Raw genomic sequence first — 5,579 nt, 5'->3', positions numbered from 1 at the left:
GGTTTACATATATGGAACCTACTTTTTGGGATCTTTTTGGAGAAGTTAGTTTTAGTTCATCAAACTACATCAACCTAGTCTTCCAGTCTCTATTTTTGGGGAGATTTATGGGTTTTGTACCTTTCATCATTTTATTCCAAGACCTGTGGTTGAAAGTTCAAAATAATTCAGATTTGAGATTTTTGAAGTAAATTACATCTTCCTCTTCATATTTCAAGGAGAGGTATTTATCTCTTATTTTCCCTCCTAGCATACATTTACTTTCAAATCTCTATTGGACTTTTGGTGTATATTTCAAATCTATATTTGACATATTTCTTGTCTACAATACATAAAAGAGAACTTGTTTGCATAATTCCTTGATGAGTTTCTAGATTTCATATTGGCATCCCTCTATCCTCTTTAAGTTTTTCCTAATAAATTTTAGGGCTTATTGAGAGTTGTTCTTGGAATCCCCTCTTTCTCTTATATTGAATGCCTTAGGGAGAAAGTGTTCAACTTTCTTAGTCTTGTTTGCATTGTCATCATCCGTTCTATTTTCCCTATGAACATTTTGGTGAAATGACATGAGCGGTCCGTTTGTTTGATCTTGGCAGTTAGATCTTTTTTTTTTATGCACTATATTTTTAAATTTAAAAATAAAAAAAATATATTGCATTGGTATGATTACTTTGCATTTTATATGATCTTGAGTGATATTATTTTTCTTCAAGATGTATGATTTATTTTATGATTATTTTGATGATGTGTATATGAGCAAATCTTTAAAGGTATCTAGTAGAAAAGGGTCAGATGAAAAGAATGAGATATTCATTTAATCCATTCCTTGTATGACTTCATCTACCTTGTTTATAGCCAACCTTTACAATAGGGTTATATCATGGCTTTGTATGTGTGATAGTGTGTGTAGTTTGAGCCTATGCAGTTCTCTCAACCTCTTATCTCTCTTAAAGGATGTCTACCTCAACAACCCATTATCACTCTTAAGGGAGTTTCTCAAGATGATAAAACTCTTATAGTCCTTAAAGGGAAACCAAATTATACTTCAATTTCTCACACTTATCAGACACAATAATACTTAGGAAAATATTATGGTATCTTCTACACCTTTACCACCTTCTCAACTAATGCTTCCTCAAGCACCTCATTTAACAAGTTCCTTTGGATAGGAGTCTAATTCACTTGAGAAGTTACATGCTACTCCTGCTAAGATATCTTCATTGGAATTTCTCCAAACATCCCCTACTTATCATAAAGTTTTACAAAAATCTTTATCTACTCTTCCTAAACCTCCACCTAATCAAGAGAATATTAATTCTTTCTAAGAGTGTATGCATGCTATTCCTGCTTGTCTTTAGATTGTGTTTACTAAAGATGACTTTCCACCTAAGAAAGTTAAAAATTAGTAAGACACTATTATGATTGTGGTCTTTATCAATTGAAATATTATTCAAAGAACTTTAATTAATAATGGGCCAGGATTGAATGTTTGTATCTTGGATATGTTGAAAAGGTTGATATGCCTACCATAAAGCCAAATGGTCTACATATCCATGGCTTTGATAAGATTACTAAGAAAACTTTGTGAGTTATAACTCTTCCTATTAAGGTTGGTCTTGTTGTATTGGATACTCTAATTCATGTGATGCATGGACCTCTCAACCATAACCTTCTTCTGGGGAGATGATGCCTACATAATATGCATGATATTCCCTCTACTGTCCATTGCAAGCTTAATTCTATCTAGGACAACATGATGTATACTCTACATATGGATGATAGACCTAATAGTTGCTATAATGCTCAATCTTCTAAGGTGTAGGAACATAGGGAAGAGAAAACAAGGATAAACTTGAAGCTAAAAAGAAATCAGGTGTAGAACCTTCCACTTCTTTATCTAAAGATGACTATGGTAATTTTGACTTTAATCCAACATTTATTGGAGAATACAAAGTCTCTGATATCTCTTTCATGAAAACATATAAATAATATAAGGATGAAAAAGTTGTTTTAACTCCTCTTTTCTAGAATCAAGTAATAACTTCATCACTTCTTCATATAAGGAAACTATTGAAACTATTAAAATAGATTGTCAAGAGGTAATTTCTTATGAACTTCCCTTGAATATTTCTAATATGGTTAACCATTGTGGCCTTGGATACCATTTTCTCACTAAACATGGGTTTTATGATCAAGGATGTGGAAATTTTTAATAGGGAATACAATTCCCTTTCTCTAATGATGGTTGTGAGCATACTTATGGTTTGGGATTTAATCCTTATAAGAAACCTTATTTCTTTCCAAACATAAATCATATTTTTAGTGGTCCATTGATGTTATCAAACCTACATCTTATCACACTTGATTAATCACCTTCTTTGGATATTATTTATCACCATTTTTACCCCTCCTTCCAAAATCTAGTTTTTAGGGTGGCAACCATGTTCACATCCTTTGGATTATTCATTATCTACCATGCAAGTCAATGGGATATGAAAAAGTCTTTTGAATTTTCTTTTAGTATTAGGTCTCTTAAGACTCTCATTTCAAAGGACCAATTCTAAGCTATGACAATGCGATCATTCCTTTTGTGGGGTTGTGAGAAATTAAGGAGTACCTGTCAATCAGGTTGCGAAGGCACAAAATATTCAACTCAAATCATCTACATAGCTTCACAAGTCATAAGGATAACTTTCATTCTCTAACTTTAGAAGTTCATGATGGAAATCATTGCATGGTCATAGGTGGATAAGCCCAACCCATGGTTAGGGCTATGATGCAATGATTCCCTTTATCACTCATTTGCAGGATCAGACACGAAATGAAGGAAATAAGTTGTGCAGCCATGAAACATGGTGATGAGTATGGGTCAATAGACAATTGAATTTCTAAACATAGGTGGAAAAATGCTTTAGTATTATTGGGCCACATGGAAGCTTTGATTTTTGAATTGATGACATATCTAATCTATCACATTGAAACACTTTTAGAGGTAGCTCTTTAATGGTGAACTAATTCATTGATCATTTGCAACTACTTTTTGATGATCTCCATGCTTATTTAATACAAAGGACACCCCATTGCCACTCTAAGTTATCTTTCTTAGCTAGCTATGTAGTTATGACTACCATTTTTGTCTCTTCAAGGTTAGAATCAGTATGAATACATGATTTCCTGCATGTGGGAATGCACTCAATAAAATATTATTTGGATCAGTAGTGATTATTCTCTAGGAATATAATGGCAGTGGTTGAGCTTTGGCCTTAAGCAAAAGTTTCTTGGTTACACTTGAGCTATAAAAGAAATTTTTGTAAATCCTCCAAGGGTCAATCTTTTATTTGATTCTATAGCAATTGTATTCTATGCTCTGTTACTATAATTCCCCTTCTACCTATGAATGAATATAATTTCAATTGTATATCCTTCTTCCATTAATATATCATGCAACATAGTTTTCCTTATATTGATGTATTTCTTTCATTCTTTAGTTATATGTTGTGTCTATTTTTCCTTGAATGATATAGAGTGAAGTCCCTTCCTTATACCATTTCATTGATTTCTAATTTTTGCATGATTGTTGATTCAAAGCTAAGATAGAATCTGATGTATCTTAGGATTATATTAATGAACTATGCTTCTTTCAGTAGGGATAAGATTGAACAATACTATTTGGTATATCACCCCTCTTAGATTAGAATAGGTAGTTTTCTTTCATACATTCTTTCTCCCATTTCCTCTCAAGAAATAGTTAGGTACACCCTAATAGAAAGGAAGTTGGTTCTCCAAAGACTCAATCTCTAATTGCAAAGTCCCACACATTTAAGATTGTTTCCATGTTACATGAGGTTTCCTTTAGGTAAAACTTTAGGAAATGGTGCAAAATTGTGTGTCAATAGTTTTTGGCACACCCACTAGGACTCATAATTGAAGAATTTCTTAAGTCTACTAGTTCATTGGTGTCAAAGAAAAGAACTTCAAATTCATGCTGAAAAGATAGTGCTACTCTTAGCATTTTGGCCTTCAAGAGGCTCACTTTCAAGCACTCGGTAACTCCACTCTACTTCTACACCTTGGTTTTAGGCCAAAATTGTTCTGATTCATGCCCAAAGCTTACACAAGGGTATCTTCTAGAGGTAACTTTAAATATACTAAGCTTTCATTTTCAAATCCTAGAAGAAAGATAAATAGATCATCTCTATCACTAGTTAGGAGTGCAGAAGTAATACATACACTTGAAAGATCTCTCTCTACTCCTCTTATTGATGGGTCACAACCTAGTATACCATATGTCCATTTAAATAGATCATTATTCCACATGGCATAGCCTAGAGCCCATACTTTTGCCACCTTCATTGGTGGAAGTCCCCTCATTCTAGCTCAAAGACATGATATTTTATTTTTTCTCTTAAAAGTCTACCATACTTCACTAGTGAAACCTCCATCTCTCCCTTAGAGAACATTCAAGAAGTCTCAAACATCTGTAATATCCATGGTATTATATAATATGATGTTTTTGTTAGATTTTTAGCTTCATCTCTAAAGGGAAAATCCTTATAGTGGTATAGGTGGTTACCACATAATTTGATTACTATCTGGGGTGAGCTAGGAGAGAAGCTATGCAAATATTTTTAAGACAAAAGTGATCATCTATCTCTTTTAGAGAAGCTAACTATCATTAAAAGAGGACCCCATGAATGCATGACTTATTTTAATTATAGATTTCAAAAGACATGGGATAGAATACCTATTGCAGTAAAGCCTACTCATGGTAGTGTCTTCTTGCATTACCTTAGAGCTTTTAAGAATGATATTGCTAGCAATTTGCAAACTCTGGGAGGAGACACCTTGCCTATTTCCTATGAAATTTTCATAAGGGCAAAGAATATCCTAATTCAAGGGGGGAAATTATCTATGAGGCCTCCAATGCCTTTCTTTCTAGACATGCCTAATCATCAACCCATGATAGCCCCTATTCCTACCACTTCCACAAGCCAACCTCTTGCTATAGCTCCAATAACTTACAAATATTCTAATGGGATGGATAAAATTAAGGTCATGATGTAGTCCATGATGAAAAATATGGATAAAATCAAGGATCATAAGTCTGATATGGATGAGAGATTTTAGAATCAAAATATAATGATGCAAAAAATGAACAAGTTGGTGACTCTTGAAAGGCAACAATCTCAAAATAGTAGGCCTTTTCAGCCTCATTACCAAAACCCCACATATAAGACACCAAATCAAAATCAGGGTTATGCTCCATACAATCAGAATAGACCCATAGGTAATGCCCTACAAACCCAAGCACAAATCCAAATAATACATTAGTTCCTCAAAAAAACCTTGCTCAAGAGAAATATTTCTATCCCTCTTGCAACTATTCCTATGGATTTTTTATATGTCAAAGGAAAGAATCATCTCAGGCATTGGTCACACAAAAGCAAGTAGCAAAAAAAAAATGTAGTACTCATCAATCTACTAATGTTGCTCATGTATAGTAGCAAGGTGATTGTTATTTTATTAACCATCAACTAGAAGAATATTTTCATACAATTCATGATGCCATAGCTCACAAC

Source organism: Cupressus sempervirens, chromosome 2 (assembly GCF_028749045.1).
Source record: "Cupressus sempervirens isolate cs-2001-9-10 chromosome 2, ASM2874904v1, whole genome shotgun sequence".
NCBI lineage: Eukaryota > Viridiplantae > Streptophyta > Pinopsida > Cupressales > Cupressaceae > Cupressus > Cupressus sempervirens.
Note: the sequence above shows the minus strand (reverse complement) of the source record.